This window comes from Arachis hypogaea, chromosome 19 (genome assembly GCF_003086295.3).
Source record: "Arachis hypogaea cultivar Tifrunner chromosome 19, arahy.Tifrunner.gnm2.J5K5, whole genome shotgun sequence".
NCBI classification, from domain to species: Eukaryota; Viridiplantae; Streptophyta; class Magnoliopsida; order Fabales; family Fabaceae; genus Arachis; species Arachis hypogaea.
The window spans coordinates 29,152,042-29,179,917 of record NC_092054.1 but is presented as its reverse complement, the minus strand read 5'-3'; the positions used below and the strand labels follow the sequence as shown (position 1 = coordinate 29,179,917).

Sequence of the window (27,876 nt, the reverse complement as noted above, 5' to 3'; positions counted from 1 at the left end):
ATAATCTTCTTTGTCATTCATGTAGTTTCTATAGCCTTCTAAGTTAGGTTGCAACTTGGTTCCAATTTCAATTCAATTTGATTTCAAATTTTTTTAATGTTTTAATATGTTGTATTTGTACTATTCTTAAATGTTCTTGATTTAATTAGCTAACATTGCCTCCCTTAAATCAAGCTTTAGAATTTATCATTCTAAACATCTTTTTCAACTTGTAAAATAATTCAATCTTCAATACTTTTATAAATATATCTGCAACTTATTCTTCAGTTGGACAGAATTCAATCACAACTTCTTTCTCATTCACCAATTCTCTAATTTTGTGAAACCGTATATCAATATGCTTTAATCTCCCATAGAATACTGAATTTTCGCAAAGTGCAATAGCTGACTTGTTATTACAAAATATCGATGCTGGAGTACTTTGTTTCTCGTTCAATTCCTCAAGAATTTTTCTTAGCCAAATTACTTGCGTTGCACAACTTGCTGCTGCTATATATTCTGCTTTTACTGTAGAGAATGCTACTACTGGTTATTTTTTCAATGACCATGAAATTACACCAAAACCAAGATGAAATGCAAATCCCCAAGTACTTTTTCTTATTTCTATATCTCCAGTCCAATCATAATCAGTGTAACCAACAAAATTCATTTCATTAATATTTTCATAATAAATACCATCATTTAAAGTACTTTTAATATATCAAAGAATCTATTTTGTAGTTTGCAAATGGTTGGTACAAGGTTCCTCCATAAATTTGCTAAGCAAACTAACTCTAAACACAATATCTAGTCTAGTTGTAGTTAACTACCTCAAATTTCTAATCAAGCTTTTGTAATAAGTAGGATTTACTACTCTTCTTTTATCTTCTCTCAGCAACTTGAACTTCTCTTCGACTGGAGTAGAAACTGGTTTTGAGTGCTCCATCTAAAATTTTTTCAAAATATCATTTGCATATTTCTTTTAGGAAATAAAAATTCCATCATCTTTTTGAAGAACTTTGATGCCAAGAAAATAAGACATAAAACCTATATCCGTCATTTCAAAGTGCCTTATCATAGTCTCCCTGAATTCTGCAATTATCTTCAAATTATTACCAGTAAAAGTTAAATCGTCAACATAAAGACACACTATCAAGATACCTCCAGGTTCAACAATCTTGATATAAAATGTATGCTCAAATGGACATCTTTTGAAACTATTCTGAGTGAAATAAGAATCAATCTTCTTGCATCATGCTCTTGGTGCTTGCTTTAACCCGTACAAAACTTTCTTCAACCTGTAAACTTTATCTTCTTCTCTAAGAACTTCATATCCTGCAGGCTGCTCAACATACATTTCTTTTTCTAAAGTGCCATTTAGAAATGTAAACTTAACATCCATTTGATATATCTTCCACTTATTTTGAGTTGAGAGTGAAATAATCATACGAATAGTTTCTAATCTAGCAATAGGAGCAAATATTTCAAAATAATCAATACCTGACTTTTGTTTGTATCCCTTTGTAACTAATCTTTCTTTGAAACAATCAATTTTATCGTTGGGTTTGAATTAGTTTTGTAAACCCACTTACTCCAATTGGCTTCTTATCTACTGGTGTTGGGAATAAGGAGTATGACCACAATCCAATCAATCATGTGTCAAACAATTTGTTATTGTTATTATATTAAAACGTTAATATAATAAGGTCCTTGATTAAATTTAGAGATTTATCATTGTGATAGTGATCATAATATTGAGAGATAAATCTTTTATAATTTAATCTAAATTGTTCTTGGTCATAGGATTATTAAAAAGAACATTAATAATCCGGAAAGATCAATATATATATATATATATATATATATATATATATATATATATATATATATATATATATATATATATATATATATATATATATAATGGTCTTCATTGGATGAAGATTAATAGATCTTATATATATATATATATATAGTGCATATAGTGCATATAGAGATATGGCCATTGAACTGACTCACTATGACAATTCCTAATGGTTATAATTACCGCATATTTGTCAATAAGATATTCTCAAGATGAACATGGTAATAGAGTTTCCTTTGACCTGCGACTGTCATAGTAATTAATAATGTATTTATTATACTTTGATTCCGGACACCTAATACCCTGGGGTGCTAGTTGAATGGACATTGGGTATGATTTAAATAGTTGTAAAATTAATGATTAGTCAATAAGGAATCCATCAACTCTCGGTAAAGAGTTTGAGCTCTATGATTATAATGACTAAGATGAATAAAACCTTGGCCAAGGGGATTGAATGAATGAAGAAATGAGTTTCTTAGGTCATTCACAGTTTATTATAATAATAGTAACAAGTTAGAGTTTGACAATTAAACCATACTCTAAGGGTTAACTAAGAGTTGGAAAGATGGAAGGAATTATACTTTGTTCTTCTGAGGTTCTTAGTAAAAATAGATTACTTCAAACTATCGGGTCGTTGAGGAGTGTTGCTAGACGCCAACCTTGATTAGTAAATTTAGTATGACTAATTTACTACCCGCTTAGTATTGAACCTATGGGTCACACACTAACGAGTGTTCTAATTTTTGCTATAGAATTATTTAATTATTAGTTTGATTTGATCAAATAAATAATTATATTAATTCAAATAGAATATTATTATATTCTTTGCTAGCACCAAGAATATAATAATAGTATGATAATTGAGAATATTAAATAAAATTTGAGAATAATTAGTTATTCTATTTTTAAATTTGGATGAGATCCTAACTGATTCTATTTTCAAATTGAGTTATGATATGATTCATAAATTTGAAGGATTCAGATTTAGAATTTCAAGATATGATTTAAATTTGAATTGAGATTCAAATTTAAAATCAGTAACAAATCTCATACTATATATATGTATGCCAAGAGTAGAGGAAAGTGATGAGATGAGAATAAAATCCTTGTGTTTTATTAATGAGATCTTTTAATCTTCATCCAATGAAGACCATTATATATATATTGATCTTTCCAGATTATTAATGTCCTTTTTAATAATCCTATGTCCAAGAAGAATTTAGATTAAATTATAAAAGATTTATCTCTCAATATTATGATCACTATCACAATGATAAATCTCTAAATTTAATCAAGGACCTTATTATATTAACATTTTAATATAATAACAATAACAAATTATTTGACACATGATTGATTGGATTGTGGTCATACTCCTTATTCCCAACAGTTGGTAAATCTGTTAGCTCCCATGTGTCATTCTTCTCAATAGTATAAATCTCCTCATCCATTGTTTTCTTTCAATTGTTGTCTTTAGAGGCTTCTTCAAAGTTCAACGGCTCACAATCTGAAAACAAAGCAAAATTTATGATTTCTTCATTGGACGGGTCATTGTCATTGCGAATTTCACAATCTACTAATCTAGCAGGTAGTCTCCACTCTCTTTGCGATCTTCTAGATATTTTTGTTTGTTCAGTTATGTCAGGTTGTCTTTCTTCTACTTTAACACACGTATTTGGAATTACAATCGGCTGCTTTTCTGTCTTTGTGTCCCAGTCCTACATGTTTTTCTCATCAAATGTCACGTCTCTGCTAATGATCACTTTCTTTGTTTTTAGATTGTACAACTTGTATGCTTTTGAGTCTGTGCTATAGCCAATAAAGATACACTTCTCGCCTTTGTCATCTAACTTCTTCCTTAATTGTTCTGGTACGTGGGCATAAGAGATACACCCAAAGACTCTAAAATGATGAATGGAAGGCTACTTTCCACTCCAAGCCTCCTCTGGAGTTTTATCTCGAACACTCTTCATTGGACACCTGTTTAAAATATGAACTGTTGTTGCGACTGCTTCTGCCAAAAATTCTTTAGGTATTTCTTTTGACTTGAGCATGCATCTAACCATATCCATGATGGTTCTATTCTTTCTTTCAGCAACTCCATTTTGTTGAGGAGTATATCTGATTATTAGTTGGTGTTGAATTCCATGTTGTTTAAAGTAATATGAACACGCAAGATATTTTGTCCCTCTGTTTGTTCTGAGAATTTTGATTTTACAACCACTTTATTTTTTGACAAAAACACCTTGAATCTCTTAAAGATATCACATACTTCTGGTGTTTTTTTTAGAAAGTATACCCATGTATATCTACTAAAATCATCAATAAAAGTGAGAAAGTACCTGCTACCACCATTACTTGGAACTTCAATAGAACAAATATCTGAATGCACAATTTTAAGTATTCTTCTGGCTCTTCATTACTTTCCTGTAAAGAATGGATCTCTGTGCTTCCTTTCCAGTTGACAAATCTCACAAATACAATTAGGAATATGAACTTGTGGTAGACCCGAAACAAGTATTTTTCTTGATAAGTAGTTTAGGGCAGGAAAATAAAAATGTCCAAACCACATATGCCACAACAAGCTATCATCAAGTATTACAAAACTCATACAAGAGAGATTAATATATTGAATTTTCAATGGAAACATTCTATTTGAAGTCATCTTTGCTTTATCTATGAACTTTCTATTGTTGTCAAACACAATGCAATATCCATGATATGTTATCATCTTATATCGCTTTCCAGATAACTGCTCCATACTCAGAAAATTGTAATCAAATTCAGGAGTATAAAAAATATCATAAATATAACTCAAAGAACCATCCTTCAATCTAATTGGCATTCGCCCTTTTCCCTCAATAGGAATTTTTGTACTATTACCAAACTTCAATAATAGTTTAACTAAATTATCTAATGAAGAAAATAATTCTTTTCTACCAGACATATGATTACTGCAGGCATTATCCAAGTACCATATATTTTCATCTTCAGCACATGAATTACTTGTAAAAAATAAAATTTGAGTACCCGAATTATCATCAATATTTTTATGCTGATTTTCTACAACGTGTGCTTGATTGTTATTTGAAATTATATGTTTTGAATTAGTTTGGGAGGCTCGTATTAGAAAATCGTAGTTAACAGCGGTTATGACGTTAACCTAGATGCATCTGGCTCAGACCTTAGCTAGCGGGAGGGTTGTTAGGCTAACGTGTAGGCCACAGTTAGATTTGTTATTCCGTACGAACATACAAGAGGAAAGAGCTACCCATAGAGGTGGAGCCGTCCAAGTGTGGACTTTTGATTTAATTTATGTATGAGAATTCCCTTATTGATTCACTTATTATTATTAACTACTATTTTTTAATTAAAATTACGTTGATAATAATGTTTATATGGTCTCATGTCGATTATAGATGTATTGTCTAGTCACTGAGTTGCAAAACTCACCCCATTTTTATTCAACTTATATTTGAGTCGGTTAGGCTTGCTAGGGAACTATTTTCCTGAGTGCCGATGATGACTCATTTTGGGTCGTGACAACGACCTCGTCCTTCTTGTGTACGATTTGATTCTACAACATTGTTTAAATTCACCCGACTTTTCAGGACTTTTTCGATTGATTTTTCTGACTTTTCGAATATTCTTCTGTTTTGGCTTTCCATGGTTCCTTGCAACTCTGTAATCATCATGGTATTCATATCATGTGACTCTAGTATCATAATCACCACATGGTCATACTTCATCGGCATGGTGCAAAGAATTTTCTCCACCACTTTACAATCGAGAATATATATTCTCCATAGACTCTCATATTATTGACAAGATCTATAACACGAGTAAAATATTGCTCTAACAGTTTCTGAGCTAGGCATCTCGTACCTTTCATATTTTTTTTCTCAAAGACTGTAGCTTTGTTTTCTGAACTTTATCTATGCCTTTGTATGACAGCTTCAACGTCTTCCATGCTTCTTTTGTACTTTTGGCATTTGCTATTTTTCCAAACACCATATAATCTACTCCTTGATAAATTTGAGATAGCACCAATTGATCTCTCTTCTGTTGGGTAGCATCTACTCCTTCTTGCAAATTCAGTTCAATGAAATTCTACAGGTTCTGGGCCTTCAAATGGGTAAACATCAAAGTCTCTCAATAACTATAATCAAGTTTTTTATTTAACTTGAGACTGGACTACACAATATTAAAAGTGTTTGTTATACCGACTCTATGAATGAACAACTATGTGAGAACTCTCCCACATTTTACAAACTCTCAAACACTAGACATTGGATTAACCAGCTCTAGTACTAAATGTAAGTATAATACCCATATTTAATTAGCCCCAAGATCACCACCTCACATAAATGACACTACCATATTTTTCATCTCTCAAATTAACTAACAATCATAAGAATATAAGAGAGAATTTTTAGAACAAACACTAAGCATTTTTATTCATGGAGGGGTGATCATTACATAAACATATATATCTTTATATAGACAATTTTTTTCAATAAAATAATCTTTTTAACTTATGCTTAGTTGTATACATAGGTGGCATAATAAAACTTGTAGAATTTGATTCAAATTCATGTATGTTTTAGATTGCTCACTATCTTATGAGCTGGTTTCATTGATTTTCCTTTGACTTGTTAAGCTTGATGTCTTGTACTAAAAGCTTACATTCACGTAATTTTCATAATCTTCTTTTTTATTCATGTAGTTTTTATACTTTCTAAGTTAGATTACAACTTGGTTCTAATAATCTAATTTCAATTCAATTTCATTTCGAATTTTTTTAATGTTTTAACATGTTATATTTGTATTATTTTTAAATGTTCTTAATTTAATTTTATATATAATAATTAGTAATTAGTAATTAGTAAATAGTCGTATCAAAATATGAAAGTTAAACTTTTTAAAATTAAATTGATTACTATTTAATAAAGCCGAGATAATTGTTACAAAAAATTTCATAAACACTATATATATATTAACCGTTATAATAAGATATCAAATGTGCTGCAGCAATAATCAACCAACTCACAAAATAATATAAAATAATTTTACACATATATTTAAATATAAAATATCACATTAAGAACCATAACTATTTTTTACAGCTATTTTATAAATAATTATCGAGAATACAAAATAATTAGACGATTATATTTTATATTGTACATTAAACTTTAACTAAACATCATGTAAGACATTAAACTAACACAATAACAAAAATCACAAAGCTAAGTTTCAATAGAAATTATTTCCATTCATTCGATACAATATCAGCAATACCAACACAACTAAAATGAGAATTGTTCAAATCTCATTTCCGTCTATTATTATTTTGTAATAGAAACGTGCAATTCTGGTAAAATGTACTAAATAATCAACAATAGTATTGACATACACAATTGAAGGAATCTATACAACGCCACCATGACATGGGCCCCGGATGAAGTCCAAAACATTTGTTGCGGCAAAAGTCATCATTGTTGCAATTAGTTTTCATCAACCAATTTTCTCCACAAATCCTTACGCGTTCAGTCACCGTTATAGAGATAGCTGCATGCAAAAAGTTAAAAGAACACATTCAATAATTTTTTTTTTTGTCACACATTCAATAATCTTGACATAGAATAATATTTGATAGTTCTAGGAATAATAAAGATATAAAGGAATCATATTAACCTGAAACCAGAAAGAAAATTGAAAAAAGATTTGTCATTATTATTAACTTATTAGTCATCATAATCTGTCGATCGAACACTCGATGTTGATTATTCTTAATCTCAATATTTTTTGTGTATCAATTTTGGGAGATGGAGTCATGGAGAGTTGTATATATATTGGTGGAAATTCATTTCACTACCTCTGAAAGAATTATAAATTAATTGATTTTTTTATTATTCTAATGCGAGATTAGACAGGCCGATTCAATCGGAAAATTAATAAATCAGACCGTCAATCGATTCGGTCTAATGTCAAGGCTGTTTAAAGTATAAAACTGGTGAGAATCGATCAAAACCGACAAAAATAAATGAAAATCGATAAAAATTAATCCAATCAAACTGTTCGGGTGAAAATTCTAAAATCGATAAAGATGTGGTTGGAACTCAAATTCTCTTTATTGATGTATATTCCCTTTATCACTAAATTACGTTGTTCGTTATTATTGTAAATACTAATATTAATTATGTAATAAAAACGTTACAATAATTTTGTTAGATATTATTTTAATTTTATACTTATTTATATTTAAATTAATTATATTTTTATTATTTATAATTATTAATATAATATAAATACTGTTAAATATGCATAAATAAAAAATATTAAATATTTTTATTAATTATAATATAATTATTTTTTTTATAATTATATGATATTTATTAATAATATTTTTTTAATAAATACAGATAGTATATAATAATATAATAAATATAAACTAATTAGTTAGTTATTAAAATAAAAAGTAGTTATTTTAATGTAAAAATAAAATTAAAAAATTTTTATTATAAAAAATAGTAAAATTTTAAATAATTATTTAATAATAACCGAATTATAACTTATTGATTATAATTTGTTGAGGTGTGATTATTCTTAAAATATTAGTAAAGATATGTATTTCAAATTTTAATTTTAAATTTTTAATTATTTATATTTTTTATTTACATGAAATCAATTTTACCAATTTAATCAATGACTTATCGATTAAACTAATAACTTAATCGATTCGATTTTGACAACTATATAATATTCTTTTTAGTACATGTATAAAGTTTAAATAGGTTTAACCGAACTCAAATCCTTAAAAAATTCGACTATTCGAGTCATCAATTGCGTGCTTGCATAAATGTATATTTAAAAGGGCAATTCACTATAAAAGAACATAACAGTAAGAGCAATATGTGACTCAAAATAGAACACATTTTCCTTTTTCATATTATGATATTTGCTAATAATTTCTTTTTGAAAAATAATTAAAAATATAATAAATATAAACTATTTAATAAATTATTTAAATTAAAAAATAAACAATTAATTTAATAAAAAAAAGCTAAAAAAAAGACACTTAAATGACGTTGTCTAATTATATATCATAGATATAATAATTAAGACATGCTATTTGCGAAAGGTTAATGGATATACTTATATATTACTACTTGGTGTTTATGAAAAGTTAAACACAATACATATCGCTCTCACCGTAAATGAATGATTTTATAATAAATAACAGTAGTTAAATTGAGAGAAAATATTGTCTTACTATACTTGTATTATATTTTAAATATAATAGCCAAGTAGCCAACACATTTTATGGTCCATGATTCACTGATGTATGTTTAGTAAAATATGAAAAATTAAATCGATTTAATAATATAGATTTAATGAACTTATGTTTAGAATAAGTTAATTATTTATACCGTTTAAGTAATTTTTAAAATTTTTATAATAAAAATATGAATTTAGATTTTTGATAAGTAATTGTTGATTTTTGAAAATGTCCATAAGACGAACGATGATTACTGCGGTTGAAATTCATTATTTTCCTTACGCGTATCATCTTTTGACAATTCTAAATTTTTTTGTGAGACCGTATGGTTAGATTCGCACCTCTATAGACTTACTCTTTTTTGTGAGACGGACGAAGTAGTTTATGAGGTTTTCTTCTACGCATCTGGTTATATATATAGTTATAGTTTTTCTCATCGCTTTTATTCTCATATTTTTATAAGAGGGATAGAAATCGTGATTGTAATGATATGTACATATATAATATTTATAGTTAATTGTATAAGAAGTCTTGTGTATATATATATATATGTAAAGTGTTGTGATTTGTATATGTGTGTTTTTTAAAAAAAAACAAGGTATTTTCGGTTTTAAAAAAAAAAAAAGCGATATGTACGATTTCAAGTTAAAAACTCTTATTTTATTATTAAATATATGGAAATCGTCGTAATATCCTCGTTATTAGAATAGCACAGTCAAAAGCGTGACATTCTGATAATAAAGATATTATAAGAGTTATCAATTTCGTCATTAAAAGGGATTATATTTCTCTAAAATAAAAAAATTAATAAAAAAAATTCCAATGAAATTTAAATCAAGATAGCAAAATTCACATATTATAAACTAAACATTCATTAGTAATAATTGGGTAGTTGCATTTTTTTATTTTTTAAGAGTGAAAAATCTTTTATTTTCTTTTAAATACATCTAATGAAAGCTAAAAGATATTATTATTTTTGTCTGTCAATACATAACTGTGTTGTATGTAGTGTAAAATTAAGTGAAACAGATATAATACAAGAACATTAGAATAATCTCAAATCTTTAAAGATACACTGGATCACCACACACATATACAAGACATGATAAATTTTGTAAATAATCATCATAGATTCTGAGTCTTTATGATGTTATTACTGTGAAATACTTTATAAATTAACATTTATATGTAAGCACATGAATGTAAATAAAAAGGGTTTATTCCCGTGCAAATAGAACTAGTGTGTGTATGTAAGTATATAAGTATAAGGTTTGGTAAATTTTCATTTTTTATTGACAAAAGTAATTATTTGGCAGCATACGTCCAATAAAATGATATAATCAGTTGGTTAGAGCGTTGGTCTTATGAGCCGAAGGTCGCGGGTTCGAGCCCCGCCGGGACCAAGATTTTTGAGCAATACTTGTCAAACATAATAAGTTAGTTAAACACTTCTACTAACACAATTAATTATACATAAATTAAATTGAAATACATCCCAGAATTACAAAAGACTTGAGAAAATATAAGGGATTGATTAATTTGTAAAATTATTTTTTGTTTTTATTTCTTATTTTTAAGGTCGTTTTCATTTTAAACTTTTATATTAAAATAATCACTTGCATTCATAATAAAGAGACATAGTAATTTAAGAAAATAAACAAAGCTAAGTTCACTTGTTATATTTCAATGGATATTAACCTAGTAAGAGTCACACTTAAAAAAAAAAAAAAAGAAGATTGCTATAATTCATATCTCAAAAAAGTGATAACCATCAAACGTTTTCTAATCAAATTATATATAATGTAACATGTAGTATAAATTTGTCTTTGTTTTCTAACAAGATAATTTGGCATTTGGTCTAAATTAAGAACCTTGTTTTTAAAATACAAAAATAAAATATTATTATATTATTAAAAAAAAGTGAACACTCCCATTCATATTAAAAGAGTGCATAGAATACAGAAGTCATTCATTGCAAGAAGAAAAAAAAAAAGAAAGCAGAAGAAAAATCCACATCATGGTTTCTCTTTTTCTGTATATATCTGTATGCTTTTAATATATATACTGAGTGTTTTTTTTTTTGGACTTGTACTCCCAGTTTTAATATGTATTTGAGCAATCCCCTATTAAAAATAGTTTTAAAAAATGGCCCAAAACCATTAGCACAAAATACACGCAGCCCAATGTTTTAGTAGAAAAATCTAACGTAGGCCCTTGCCAAGAGGGCAAGAGGCCTAACCTGTCCCGCCAGTACTCATCCCAACTTGGACATAAGCTAGTTACAAAGTCTCAATGCTCAGCCGAGACTGGAACCAGTGGGGTAGGAGTGGCAACATGCACCCTACCTACAGATACTCAACTCGACCCAATCTGGTCGTATAGAATTGTCAATCCGATTCGCAACCGGTAAAGTAGTGTGGGTATGATTTTTGTGTAGATCGAACCTCAACTCTACTTGACCAACCTGTACCTTATATATGTATATGTTATATACTTATATAAAAATATATTTTAAATGAATGTTAAACCAAAGACTTCTCAATTAAATACAAAAGATTTTTAGTTACTAAAAGAAAATCATTAATTGATAATTTAATACATTTTTCTTACATAAAAGTCAGCTCTATTTTAAATTATTATCAAATTATATAATAATGTTGCATCTTTTTGGTAATTCGCATATAAGATTGGATGTCTACAAGTTAAGAACGAATAAAATTAAAATTAAAATATTCTCAACCCATACGTAGAATTAGAATTGGATCTAAACTCATACTCTATCCTATGTATTATCATTCCTACGCGTGACATAATCTACTACCTACAAAGAACTGTACAAGAGTTCAAAACTTCAAATTCTGAATAAGTTAAAAAAGTAAAATTAATGTGTGAATGTGTATGTGTCTATTGTATAAAAACAACGAAAATAAAAAAAGTCACAATGCAAAAATCTCTCTCTTATTTGAAAATCAAGCTTTCCAAGCCTCGTAATTTGTAGGTACCACTGACATTCTTAGAAAGAGCTCCTAAAGATTGATTATGAACTCTTTTACTGCATCAAAGTCTTTACAGATATCTAATGTCCAAATTCATATCTTATGCATAAAGTCCAAATATTCCAGTTACAACAGCAACTGTAAAACAATCGTTCTATATATAAAGATTCAGTTATTCACATCCACAATGTGCTTTTGTCCATCAAGAGCGCGTGATTATTCAATTTACAGTGAGAAGGGCAGTAAATTTCTAGTTACTGCTGAGCTGTTTTCCATAACTACTTAATTGTTTTGGAAACTTATGGGTAGGGTTAAAAAAGAGTGCAAGACTAGGCACAAGAAGTCGCAAACCCAATTAATTTCTCTGTCCAAGTCTCAGATTTTTTTATAGAACCGTACCTTCTGCTATGAACATCATCTTTGGTTAGTTGAGCCGTTCATAAATTCCCCAACGGTAATAGTAAATCTTCATAAAAACTTAGTAATTACTTATGGTACGGCCCTTGTGCTACACAGTATATTATTTTGACTTAAGCTACAATAACAATATTACCCTCAAGCGAAGCGCCCCAATGTGCTCCCTGAACTAAGGACAAGAAAGGAACTTAGTTTATTTATTATGTTATATAACTTGACACCTGTGCCTGGCTGGAATCATGGACTTCAATGTACTACTAGCTCGTAGTAATTCTTCAAACACGAATTTCCCATTAAACTTCATATCTTTATGTCCGTGTACATGATAGCGAGTGATACCTTGATAGAAAAAATTGTTACTTAACACAAACCTTGTTTTTACTACTATAACGACATTCTTGTTGACATTATATTCATAAATATGAAATCAATAATAACATATAAATTTTACACTTATTCTTTAAACAATGATTTACATATTTCAACACCCATGTCTAATAAATTATAAATAATAATTTTTGACTAATTATCCAAATCAATATTCAAATATTATAAAAATAGACATTTTAGTTTCGAAAAAAATTAATACAGAAAAATATTCTCAAAGTTTTATTCTTGTAGACAAATCAATCTCCAGTTCATTTTTCAGCAAAATAATTACCCAAATCAGTCTCTAAAAATTTTAAAAACAGATATTTTAGTCCAAAAAAATTAATACACAAATTAATTTTCAACGTTTTTTCTGTCAAATATAACAGTATCCCATTCATAAAAAAAGTAAAATACAATTATTATTATTATTATTGTTATTATTAATTACACAATTATACTGTACCATAATTTTTTATATTTTTTGGACAAAAACGATAATAAATTTAGTCATTAGATTTTTATGTATATTCACTCAATAATAATAATAATAGTAATAATAAAATTATTAAAAATTATTTTACAAGAAATTCAAAGTTAAAAATATTTAATATTTTTTATTTAATATAATTAAAAGATGCCCTATTCTAAAAAGTACGTTTGTATAAAAAAAAAGAGTAATTACCTAAATCAGTGCCCAAAGATTTTAAAAACGGATATTTTAGTCTTTAAAAAAAAATTAATACACAGATTAATCCCAATATTTTACTCTGACAAACAAATCAGTTCCCAATCTATTTTTTGGCAGAGAAATTATCCAAATTAGTCCCCAAAAATTTTAAAAATAGACATTTTAGTTCCAAAAGAAAATTAATACACAAATCAATCCCCAACGTTTTTTTTTTGTCAAGCATAAGAGTCCTTCATCCATTTTACTTTTCCTATATCTCAAGCTTTATTATTATTAGCTTAGTTGACACTAACATATTAATATACTATTTTCGTTGAAAATAAATGAGGTGAATAATTATGTTTTGAAATTCAAATTAAAATATTTTCTGTTAATATAAACATATTTTTTAAAATAGGACATCTTTTGATTATATTAAATACAAAAATATTAAATTATCTCAACCTTAAATTTTTTTGTAAAATAATCTCTAATAATTGCATTATTATTATTATTGAATGACTATATATACTTTTTATATTTTTTATGCAAAAATTATTTTTATATTATAAATACATACATAAAAATCTAATGAATAAATTTATCAATTTTTTTGTCCAAAAATGTAAACAATTATGGTACAATATTATTGTATAATAAATAATAATAATAATAATAATAATAATAATAATAATAATAATAATTTTATTTTATGTTATTTTATGTTTATGGAGGGAGATTGTTATGTCGGACGAAAAAAATATTAGGAATTGATCTGTGTATTAATTTTTTTTGAAACTAAAATGTTCGCTTTTAAAATTTTTGGAAACTGATTTGGATAATTACTCTGTCGAAAAAGGAATTAGGGACTGATTTATCCACCAGAATAAAATCTTGAGAATGTTTTTGTGTATTAATTTTTTTTGGAGTAAAATATCCGCTTTTAAAATTCTTGGCGACTGATTTGAGTGAAAATATTTTAATTTATATTTTAAAGCATCATTATTTACCTTATCTGTTTCCAACAAAAAGAGTGTATCAATATGTTAGTGTCATCATTCAAATGCACAAATTTAAGCTAATAATAATAAATGTTGACATGTAATAAAAATAAAATAGGCAAAAGACTGTTATGTCTGAATAAAAAAAAATTAAAAATTAATCTGTATATTAATTTTTTTTAGAAACTAAATTATCTATTTTTAAAATTCTTGAAATTGATTTGAGTAATTACTCATAATTTTTTTATGGTATCTCCAAGTTGGACTCTAGTTGGTTGTATAAAACAACATTTCTGTTAAATAATTTCAAACTTAACATGCCACTTAAAATGTTAAGCAGGACCACAGCATTGAAGACAAAGGCCTAAAGAGAGTTGTAGTCCTATAAAATGGGAGGAATGCATGTCTAACACTCCCATGCTCTCTCTACATCTCATATAACAATCACTCTCCGTACAAAACAGAAGAAAAACCATCAGTGCTTTACAATAATTAAAAAAAAAAAGAATGGGTCAGAGAGTGACCAAGTTGATGGCGGTGATTTTGGCCATTATCATGGTGGTGGCGCTTGCTTCAGAAGTTGAAGGAGGAAGAAAACTCAAAGGTGACAAGGGAATAATGAAGAAGGATGATGAGAATATGGATCAGCCTCAGAACTTCGTTGGAGGCATGGGTGCCATTTTACCAAGCCCTAATGGTTATACTTTTACTGGTGTTGGGTTTGGTCCTAATGGGTTTTGCACTTTCCCTGGGGGCTGCACTCCAACAACACTACCCACCATCACTAACCCTCCTCCTGCTTTTCGTCTTAGGATTCCGCCGCCACCCCATATATAGAGAAGCAGAAGGTTAGGGTTTGTTTGGTTTGACGAACTTTTTTTTGTTTTTATTTTCAGTGTTTTTCTGTTTTTATAATTTTGTTATTTCACTCTTTTTTTTACAAAATGATAAAAACAGATAACACTTGAACATAAAATCAAAAAATAAAAATACAAACCAAACACTACATCTTAACACTGTCTTTGTTCTAGTATTTTAGACTTCTAATATTAGCTAGAGTATGGTACGGAACTTTATTTTTAAGCTTTTAATTTAGGATGTGTGTGGTTTATGTTTTGGTCTAGTCTGATTTCCAGAGTCATGTTAGTTTTTTGTCTGGTTTTTATATGGCTGGTGTATGCCTGAATGTCGTTACAGGATAATTATATTGTAGACTTTCTATGCATACTATATTGTGGTGTAATATCTGAGATCCTATTAGAAGCATGCAATGTCTCAAGCTCTTGTCTCTTTTGTTAAAAAGTTTTTAATTTTATTTCGTAGATAACGATTGAGTTAGTTTAATTAATTAATTGATAAGCCTAGTATTTAATTTGTATCGCTGCGATATGATTATTACGTATGTGCATTCCCTGGTTCTATTTTACTGCCTGTTCAAGCTGATCGCAGAGACTCAGACAATTAATTTGGTTAGTAATGCAAAATATATATGGATATGGAATACCATCAAAACAGTAATGCTAGGGAACAAAAAAAAATAGTCAGAACTTATTTGATTTATTGCAACAATTAATGAAAGCTAAATAAGACAAGTTATAGCTGTTTTTGGCTAATTTTTTTTGTTACCAAACATTTCTGCACCCAAAATACCACAAAACAGAGCTACCCTATGCTACCTATATCTCCACCAACAAAAGACCTTGTCATGACGGTCCGAAAGGTGAAAATGGAAAACATGAGTCTTGAACGTTGTTTAAATTTGAGCTCATTCAATCGTTAACAAATCTGTGTGATAATCGGTTTTTAGAAATAATTTTGTATTTGTGCAAAAATACTTTTTCTCTCGTCTTTTCTCACTGCCTGTTGGTTTTAATCAATTGCCTCTTTTAAACCCCAACTAACCCTAAAAGATTCCACTCTCAAATAATAATAATCATGGACTTAGACACAAATGTTTGTGTTTTTTTTAGTAATTTTATATGACCAACAAAATTTATTATCTTTGTCAATTTTAAATAAAAAACTATTAGCAGGTTATTAGAATTTATTGTTTTTATCTATTAATTAGTTATTAATATTTAAAAGTATGGGTTAAAACATGTTGTTAGATTGCTAAACTAAAAAATTTGGATTGATAAATAACTAAAAATAATAGCAAAAAATAATAAATTTTAATGATCTTTTAATATTTATTTTTTAGATATTAAAAATTAAATTTTAAACCATTCAGTTCTAATAATATAAAAATAAAGTATTGATTCAAAATATTAGTATTAATATTGATAAAAAAATATTAAACTATTAGTTTTTTTTTCATATAAAAGGGAGCCCAAGCAAGCATGTATGCATCCAAAGTAAAATGTAGTAGTAAATTAGCAAATGAATTAAGAACGAAACATGCTTTTAAACTGTTCATTTGTTTGAATTTTGAGCACGTAAAAGATTCTTACAAGTTGCTGACCGAAATAACATCAACTACTTAAATCAATTTGGCATCCTTGTATGTGAGATTTTTTTTTCATATGCAATAAGGTTTGTTTACTAAAAATACTTGTTTTGGGGGGGGGGGGGGGGGGGGGGGGACATAGAAAGAAAAACACACGTGCGAGAACTACATATTAATGAATAAATTCGTAGAATTAAGTGGCTTTCAATCATCATGTCATAATCTAGCTCAAGAGATTAAGAATATCTAACTTTGATAAATATGCAACCTATATTACATACAAGTTCATTATATAAGTTTCACACCTTTTTCAAAAACATGAACTTTGGATAATTTATAAAGATAAATAGTCAAATTAGTCTCTAAAAAATTATTTAATTTATTTTTTAAATTAATTTTTGAAATAAATTTTTAATTAAATTCGTCTTTCAAAGTTTTTCAATTAGTTGTTGTAGTTTTTTCGTCACTTCCATTACTAACTATATCAAAATTTGTTGATGTGATACATTAAATAATACCACAATATATACTTAGTAGTTCTAATTGACGGTTAACATAATAAATTTATGAAATTAGATCAAATCAACTCCGAATCAAAAAATTTCAATGTCTCTAGTTCTCTCCTCAATTAAATTTTGATTTAATCTAATTTCATAAACTTATTATGCTAATAGTTAATTAAGGCTACTGTGTTATGTTACAGGTTAACGTGCTACATTAACAAATTTTAACACCGTCAACCAAAAAAATACTAAAAAAATTAACACAATTAATTTAAAACTTTAAAAAATTAATTTGATTAAAAAAATTTGAAAACTAATTTAATAAACAAGTAATTATTTAGAGACAAATTTGACTATTTATCCTGGTTTATATAAGTTTAAAGCATCTTTTATCTCTAGAGTTAATGTAAGGAATTGAGTAAGATGGACTATAAAAAAAAATTATAATAAACAATATTAGTAACGCGCATGCGATAAAAAAATGATGCCAAAATTATTTTAAAAAATTATAGGATAAAGTATATTTTTTTTCTCTAAAGTTTGGTAAAAGTTTTAAAAATATATAAAAATTATGCTTAATTTATTTGTGTTGAGGGGTTGTTCTTATGAAATTATTATTGAATCGGTCTTAAATTTTTTAAAAAATTAACCGTTATGGATATATCTTATGCAAATCGAAAACTTTTGAGACAAAATTGAAATAAAATAAAACTTAGGGATATTTTTAAAATTTTTATTAAACTTCAGAGACAAAAAATATATTTTACCCAAAATTATAATAATTATATTGATGTCTAAGTCATCGATAATATTAATTAATAATATTTAATTATTTAGTTTGCTGTTGATAACGAAATTGGTAGCATGAAATAATAGTTATATTAGATTAATATTAAAGATTATATTTAATAATATATTATATAATTTTCTACTATCTAATTATTAAATCTATATTTAAAATACCAAACTATTCTAATATAATGAAAAATAAATTGGTAATTTCGTATAGTATATTTAGTAGTTCAGCACAACCGATTTAATCTATTATTACACAATTCAAATTTTAAATCATCAACTAAATAATTCTTAAAGTATTATTCTCTACGTACAAGTCATTTTTCGATATAAGTCTATACAAGTTATTTATATTCATGAGTGCACGTTTTTTTCATGTTGTTACTGCACGTTCTTCTTGTTCTTTGTTATTTTTCTCTTTTGTTATCGTCATCACCAACACCACCTCTTCCACCTCCTCCTCTTCCTCCTCCTTTTTTTTTTTTATTGAAATTTCATCTCCTCCTTCCTTTTCCTCTTTCTTCTCCATCATCAGTTTGGGTGTAATCCTGTTTTGGTCCTTAAGGTTTAAAGTGTCCTATTTAAATCCAAAAAAGTTTCATTTAGCTTCAATATAGTCATATCGTGAAGTCAAAGTTAAATAATTAATGAAATGTTCTACATGACAGCAGTACAAGAACAAGGTCGATAATTTGGAGAACAAGTACAAGTTCCAGAGGTACAAAATCAACCGTAGATGCATCAATACATTTATTTATCATTCTCCTTAGTTCTATAGAAAATATTTAATTTAAATTATAAAAAAATAATAAATAAATGTATTGATGCATCAACGGTTGATTTTGTGCCTCTGGAGTTTGTATTTGTTCTCCAGATTATTGACCTTGTTCTTGTAATGCTGTTATGTAGGACATTTTGTTATTTATTTAACTTTGACCTCACGGTGGGACACCATTGAAGCTAAATAAAAATTTTTTGGATTCAAATAGGATACTTTAAACCTTAAGGACCAAAACAGGATTACGCTTAAACATTGGGGACTAATTTAGTACTTTACTCTAATGAATAATTCAAGTTTAGATTGTCAATTGAACCAAAACGAAATTGATTATTGTTTTGAATCCAATCAAGTAAATGAGGTGTGGTTCGATTCTAGTTAATATTTTCGTTAGTAGTTTATGATTCTGTAGGTGAATAATGTTTTTGTTTGTAAAAATTGTTGTTCATCGTTGATGGTTTGAATCGAATGTAATGTAAAAGTTTTGTATTAAAGAAAATATTTTTTTTGTATTTGCAGCAAATTTGAGTGTAACACGAAGATCTTTTAGTGTATTGTTTAAGAATTTTCAGTGTATATGTGCTAATAAGTTCTTCATAATTCAAAACTCTTCTTCCTCCTCCTCATCTTCTGCTGCTGCTTCTTCTTCTTTTTCAACATCATTATCATCATCTTCTTTTTTTTTATTCATCTTTTTTCTTGTTTTACTCTCTTAACAAGAATAAAACAAAAAAATCAAACAAAGAAGAAGAAAAAACACATAATGGTACAAAATTATTTGGAAGAGGATAAACTTACATTTATTCAACTAAAAGAAAGAAAGAAATAAGGGAAAAAAAGAAGAAGAAAAAAATGCAGCATTAGAGAAAATAATTTTTTTTATTTGCAGTAAATTTGAGTGTAATACGAAGATATTTGGGTGTAACACGAAGATATTTGAGTGTATTGTTTAAGAATTTTCGATGTATGTGTGTTGATAAATTCTGCATAATTCAAAACTCTTCCTCTTCCTCTTCCTCCTCCTCAACTTATGCTGCTTCTTCTTCTTGTTTTCATCATCATCACCATCTTCTTCTTTTTTTTCTTATTCATCTTTTTCTTTTTATTTTACCTTCTCAAGTTTCTTCTTATTTTACTCTCTTAACAAGAATAAAAACAAAAAAATCAAACAAAGAAGAAAAAAATACATAATGCTGCAAAATTACTTGGAAGATGATGAACTTACATTTATTCAACTAAAAGAAAGAAAAAAATCAGGAAATAAAGAAAAAGAAAAAAATATAGCATTAAAAAAATATTTTTCTGTATTTACAGCAACTTTAGATATAACACGAAGATACTAATAGTTAAAAATAGTTAAATCATTTGATTTAAATTTAGTTAACTCATTCTTAAATTCAGTTGACTGTAATTCCTACTTTTTTTCCAAATAGTTAAATCATTTGATTTAAATATTCGTGACTACACTATAGATACTAATACTAACACTATACCAAATTGAACATATAGCTACACTTTATTTATGACCGTTATTTTAAGGGTCTCTAATCATTAACATTATGACGCTTATGCGCTTAATTTTTAAATAGTTAGTATTTAGTCTATATCTCTCTCATTCTTTTTTTTAACTTTCTATTTTTTTAAAAATGTATTCACTATTTCACTATCATTTCAGATGAGATGAGAAGAATCGAAAAACAAGAAAGTAACGCAACAACCTTCACCATGCTACAGTTCGTCGTTTATCGTCTCACCATCGCGGTTCGCGTTCACTGATGAGTCACTATTTTACGATTTATTTTGTACTGAATTGAGTGAATTTTATCAATTATTCATACACTTATTCATATAAATTGCATGGTTTTACAAATCCTTTCTAATTTTGTGCTATGATTGAAAACATGCTTCTTTGACTTTAAAATTGCTGATTTTTAATCCTCTCTTATTACCATTCGATGCCGTGATATATTTGTTACATGTTTTCAGGGTTTATAGGGCTGGAATGGCTTAGAGGATGGAAAGGAAGAATGCAAAAGTGGAAGGAACACAAGAAATTGAGTATTTCAGAAGCTGGTAGCGACGCGTGCGCATGGGCGACACGTACGCGTGACCAGTGAAGCAGGCAAGCGACGCGTAGGCGTGACCAGGAATTTGTTCAGCGATGCGTACATATGGCTGACACGTACGCGTGACGAGCGTCACGTGCTGCATTAAACAAAATTCACTGGGGACGAATTCTGGGCTGCTTTTGACCCAGTTTCAGGCCTGAAAATACAGATTAGAGGCTGCAGAGTGGAGTTGGAAGGGGGGATCATTCACTTTTCGTTCATTCACACAATTTTAGGTTGTAGATGTAGTTTTCTAGAGAGAGAAGATGAATCTCTCTCTCTCTCTCTCTCTCTCTCTCTCTCTCTCTCTCTCTCTCTCTCTCTCTCTCTCTCTCTCTCTCTCTCTCTCTCTCTCTCTCTCTCTCTCTCTCTCTCTCTCTCTCTCAGTTTTAGGGTTTTTAGTTTTGTTCCTTCTCAAATTTAGATTTCTACCTTACTTAATTTAGTTTCTCTTCTACTTTTATTTGTTCTAATACTTTAGTTTATCTATTTCTCTCGTTGATTTCTTTATGTTGCCAATTTAGTTTATGAATTCTTCTTGTTTCCTTTAATCCATATTAATGCAATTGATGTTTCCATGTTTATGATTGCTTTCTTTAAATTGTTGTTATTGTTTCCTTTTGCAATTGTTAGTCTTAGATTTTGCTATGTCTTGTTAGTTTTCTATGTTTTTATTTTATGCCTTCCAAGTATTCGATAAAATGCTTGGTTGGATTTTAAAATAGATTTTTATGTTCTTAACTTGGATTGATCAATTAGAGACTCTTGAGTTATCAAAATTCTTTTGTTGAATGGTAATCGAAGATTTCCGGTTAGCTTGAACTTCACTAAATCTAGTCTCTCACTATGAGTTGACCAGAACTTGTGAACTCAAGTTGATCGTATGCACTTGACCTTCCTCCATTGGTTAGAGGTTAACTAAGTGAAGGCAATTCACATTTACCATCACAATTGATAATGGTAATAAGGATAGGACTTCGTAGTTATTACTTAATTTTCTTGCCATTTTTACTTTCTTGTCTCTTATTTTAAAAACCCCAAAAATATATTTTCCCATAACCAATAGTAAGTACACTTTCCTGCAATTTCTTGAGAGACAACTCGAGGTTTAAATACATCGGTTAATTTTATTGGGTTTGCTTAAGTGACAAACAATTTAAACATTGACCGAGGATAATTTGTTGGTTTAGAAGTATACTTGCAACACAACATTTTTGTGAAATTCTTTACCGACATTTTTTCTCTCATCATTCACCGTTCACCATCGTGATTTGCATTCATCGTTCACCATTCGCTGTCCTCGCGTCACCCTTTCGTTTCCCTTTTTCTCCGAGTGCGAACCCTAATTCTCCGTCCAGCGACTTTTTCTTCTCTTCCAACCTCAATACTAAACACTGATAGTGAGTATTCAATTGTTCTTCTATTATACTTTTTCCCCTACAATTTCGTTGTTGTTTCTTAATGTTTGTTATGCTGAAGTTGTTGCAATTGTTTGTTATTAGTGCTCTATTTTGTTGTAATTTATCATAATGATTATATCATGATGTTCATATTTGCTATTTTTCTTTGAATTCTCTTATTTATTTTTCCGCACTCAACATGTTCGATAAAATACTTCAATTATATTTCTTTGAATGCTGTCTTTCTTATTTCTTCTCTTGATTTCTTCGATGTTTTTGTGCCTTGATGATATCATGAACTGGTTAGTGATCTTCTTAAATTACAACATGTTGATTACATTGTCCAACTTAAATATCTGGACTTTTGTTGAAAGTAATATCAATGTAGGAAGGATGTTTTTTAAGTTGTAATGATGTGGAATGTATGTTGATGTTGTAAACATGTCAATAAAGGCATCGAAAATATTAACTTACATGTTAGTTGAGTTTGAAATAAACAAGAGTACGTGGTATAAATTTCATAATTAGTCATCACTTTATTACTTTAATGTTTTCCTAATATAAAATCTAGTGAAGTTGTAGCTTCCAAACTAATTTTTTTCTCTGTCATTCTCACTAACTGACATACTACAAAATTGTGATTGGTTGGTTGATCTAGTATGTAATATTGTAAAACTATATATCTTATATTTCTTGTATACTAAAGTTTTCTCATTTTGTGGGTAGGATAGCTTTTCCACTCTAGTACTTCCTTCAAAAATAAAATGTGTCTTCTACATGTCAAGTAAGGGAAAAAATTTGCTCCATAACGTAAATCTGTTTTGGTGCTATTTTTATTAGAATTGTTCTTCTGTTATGAAAGAGAAAAAGTATATATTTGACAAAGTGCAACTTTATTCATTTTTATTAAGTTTTTTTAGGAAATTAATTATGCTATTGATTTAATAATTTATGAGCAATTTATAATTATAACTTCCATTTGTCTTGATATCTTTTCAATAGGTCTTTCCTTCACCTAATGCAACTGTATTAGAGCAGTTAAGTAATATAGACTGCATTGTGTATTCCATGGTTCCTTTTTCACTTTAATCTGCCCCTCGTTGGTAAGATTCTTAGAAGTAGTTTATAAAAAGTATGCTATTTCCTCTTCATGAAGTGCCATTACATAATCTTTTAATTTTGTTGGAGACATTGCATGATTATGTGGATTAATCTATAATTTTGTTAGAATAAACATATCTTTCTTCTTTACACAGTTTAGTTCTCCTACTAGATGATCATTGATCAACAAGTTTTTTTAGGTCTTATTGGGAATTGGAGAGATTATTTCGTCAAGGTCTTGCCTCAAGGTACTTCTTGATCTTGTAATTATATATGTTTTCTTTGCTTATTAATGTTTAGTCTAATGAGCCTTCCATATAGTTTGTATTTTAGGAATTTAGGCTCGATAAGATTGCTTTCAATTTGCAAGGAGAGCATTTGTTTCTCTTTTGGAAGAAACAAGCTATTAAGGTAGTCCGACTGTGCTTGATTGCTGAGCAATAAGACAAAATGGGTAATAAGTTTCTGTGCTTTGGTATGGAAGTTCAGCAATAGTGCTATTAGTGGCGTGAATTTGTTCCAATGCATGAAATTCAAGCTACGGTCTTTTGTTTTATTGAAATTTTATAGCAATATATGCATTCTTTTCCAAAATTCTACTCATTTTTATTTTTATTTTTATATAAATATAGAATTCTGTGAGTGGGAATTCCTTCACAATTGAAGCTAGTTGGTGCCAAATAGATATCTTTATTTTGATTTTGGTTTAAAATAAGGCTTTGATTAATTCACTAAAGAGTGCCAATATCATTTTATTTGAATGCATGCTTTTTACCCTGTTGTAAGTGCCAAGTGGTATACTGTTAATAAACCCTTATCGCTCCATATGATGATTGCTATTATAAAATGAATTGTCATATTTAGTTTACTCTCCCCTTATTGTTGATGCAATTATTATTGAAATTTCAAAGAAACTTTACATAAAAATGTATGAGTTAGGACTTTCGCTTTGGTACTTACTAACTGCTACTATAGATATATTTGTTTAGTATTGGTTTTTATTATCACGTGTTCAACATGATGCATGCCTGGAAAAGCTTGAGAAAAATATTTTTTCTTGGGTGTTTTGCTTCTTTTGAAGCAAAATGATGTTATTTGATGTGTGTGGAATCTTACTTCAAATAAAAATTCAGATACTTTGAAAATTGATAACTAAAATTCACAATACAATATGCATAATGTGATGACAAGATTTTTTCTACCATTAATAATTTTATGCAACCGAGTTAGTATGTCATTTCCATTTTGGTGCCAAGAAATAGTTCAGTTCCAGTTGATGTTGACCGATTGAATGCCCAAGGAATATTTGATGTGGTATGTATACCAATTTTGCTCGAGGCAAAATTGAGTGGATAATACAACCTATAATCTTTTTAATGCAACTTACTTTTTTTTGGGATCCTCAAACAATTCTTATTTTGCAGATTGTTGTTGACTCCCTACGTGATTTCAAAGTGGGTATAATATATAACCCAAAATTGTTGATAAGAGCTCTCGCTGACTTAATTGACAGATACATGAAGTCGAAAGGCAAGGAATTAATCGATGCTAGATGATATAATAAGAGTCTACAATTAACAATTTTTTTCCTCTGAAGGATTTCTAGGTAAAATTGCCTATTTATAATCATATATTGGAACAATTTTTCCTCCCATCCAAAGTACAGCAGTTCGATGAAACCTTGATATAATATTTATTGCCATAAGTATTTGATTATGTAGGGATGATATAGTTTAAGCTAAAAGAAAATAAAAGGAGAAACATTAAGAGTCTTGTTGTATATTTACAGCAGTGCTGTGTATGTATATGGAATACATTAATCTTATTTGGTCCAAATAATCTGTTCATGGTAGAAAAATCATAGGCTATAAAGTGTGGTGGATGACCATCAATTATCCTTCCTTGATTGATTTTGGTATGCTATTGTTCATTGTACATTGTTTTAAATGGTTTGCTATTTTGTTGCTGAGACTGAATCCAAACATGTGCAATTTATCTGGTGTTGCTTTCTGGCTCGATGATGCAAACTCTGCACACCAGATGTCTGGAGAGGTTTCAAAAGAAGGGAAAGCCAGTGGCGATACGAATACTGATGGAATGTGGATTCAAATTCAGTACATGCTGCTGAAAAAGACCTTGCTTTTATTAGTAATGTTTTCCCTAAAAGAAACACAGTGAATGGTAATGTCATATTTGTATCATAATCTGTACTATGATTCTTATGTTTGGTATTTTTCTGATTTTATTCTTTTCACAGTGATTTGATGCAATTTTTCTCCTTTATAAAAATGTTCATAGCCAATAAACATAGAAGAGAAAGTGTTCAAGATGATTAGAGTGTACTTAGATTTGCATAACCAATATGTTCACAAGGAAAACCTTCCATGGAAGGCTGAACAAGTGGAGACTGACTCTGATCCATTTCATTTTGAACCAGTTGAGCAACATCAGTAAGTTAGTTGTTTTCCATTATTCCCCTTAGATATTTTTGTTCCCATCTTGTAAATCTAGTATTTCTGTGACGATCTTACTTTGTCAGAGGTATTTTTCATAGAGGAAGAACCACTGAAGTTGAAGTTGAATTTGAGAAGCTCTTGCACGAGAGTTTATGCAATCTGCTACTACAAGTGGACCTTCAAGAATTGAATATCATATATTTGTTTAGCACTTAGATATATGAATTATGTTATAGGGTCGATACTTTATTGTGTATGGTAGTTTTTACTCTTTATAGATATATGAATTATGAATCAAATGAACAATGAATTAGATCTATAATTGTATAAATATTTTGGTGTAGGAAGTTTTATTAAGAAGGAAATTTTTGATGTTGTAGGGTTTATATACATATAAATTATTATTTATAATAGAAATAATTTTTGTAATAATTAATAAAAAAAAGCTTTGATATTGGAGAGATTATGACAGTTTAAAACAGTCATTAAATACAGAAAAAATTGTCACAGGAATTAGTAACTTAGTGACAGTTTAAATAGTCACTAAATATACCTAAAAACCATTATAAGAACAAGTAACTTAGTGAGGGTTTTAAATTGTCACTAAATATTGTAATAGTCACAAAAATATAAGAAAAAACTGTCACAGAATTTAGTAATTTAATGACAGTTTCAAAACGTCGTGAAAATACAATATAAAAAACACATTTACAAGTGTTACAAATTAGTGACTGTTTTATATTTTAAAAACTGTCAAAAACAATTTAGTGACACTCCTTACCAACAGTGGTCCAAAACCGTCACTATGTCTGCTGGCAACGGTCAAATCTATGACGCTTTTTTTTCCGTCGCAAAAATTATTTAGTGACAGTTAAAACCGTCGCTAAGCATTAAAAAAACCGTCACCAAAATGCTGTTTTGTTGTAGTGTAATATCATTAACTGCAAATAAATACATCATATAAATTGAATTGTTCTAAAATTTAACATGTTAATATTAAGAATACATTTTATTCCTCTATGATAAAATCTTATAATAAGAATAATATGAAAACTCACTTTCTAAAAAACGCTTTCTAATCACCATCATCGTCGTGTTATCTTGACAAAGAGGCAGAAATTGTTCCACTTACATTTGTCATTATAATAGGTTGCTCTAATATTTTTACGTGTAGAAAGCTTGTTGCCTTGTACACCAGAGTCATGGTCTTCAGAGTAGTGTTAGATGAATAAGTATTGTTAGTAATGATTTGATTATTAAAAATACTTGGTTGCTCAAAATCGGATATTATAAATACTTATAAAAATATTAATAAATTATTTATCAAATAAACCCAAAGTAGTAAGGATGTAATAAGAGTGGGTATTATAGTAATAGGATGAATAATGGTTGTTTCACTAACTCCCCAAGTGACTATCACTCGGATTCAATACCAACTGTCCTCCACTCAGTTTCATCCAACGGTCAAGCTAAGCCTTCCCTTCGCCTTACACGTGGCATTACATTATTATTTTTGTTTTTTCTTTCCCAAGGACTAAGGAGTAATGACCTTTAATCCGCTATCACAAAGGAGTTTTAAGCAAATCCCCAAGGTCGTTATTAGTTTGAGACCCTCTTAAACGGTTAAATTCAAGGTTTGTTGTATGTCAATTACTCAATACTCAATAATATTAATGTTGTCTTCACATATACACTTCATCTCCTGCTTTGT

At 28.5% G+C, this 27,876-nt stretch overlaps 2 long non-coding RNA genes across 3 annotated transcripts; one reads left to right on the top strand and one right to left on the bottom strand.

Annotated features, from left to right (window-relative positions):
• Positions 1–7,097: 7,097 nt before the first annotated feature.
• LOC112777563 (uncharacterized) lies at positions 7,098–7,928 on the bottom strand. Its single transcript, XR_003190465.3, has 2 exons — positions 7,541–7,928; positions 7,098–7,414 (listed from the first exon to the last, which is right to left on the bottom strand). It is a non-coding gene; the product is annotated as an uncharacterized lncRNA (long non-coding RNA).
• A 14,551-nt stretch (positions 7,929–22,479) lies between these two features.
• On the top strand, positions 22,480–26,530 carry LOC114926006 (uncharacterized). Of its 2 annotated transcripts, XR_011877277.1 has the most exons (7): positions 22,480–22,608; positions 23,865–23,957; positions 24,031–25,023; positions 25,134–25,315; positions 25,750–25,890; positions 26,008–26,159; positions 26,264–26,530. It is a non-coding gene; the product is annotated as an uncharacterized lncRNA (long non-coding RNA). The 2 variants fall into 2 exon arrangements; XR_011877276.1 differs by lacking the exons at positions 25,750–25,890; positions 26,008–26,159; positions 26,264–26,530 and having other exon boundaries at positions 25,134–25,463.
• Positions 26,531–27,876: the final 1,346 nt, after the last annotated feature.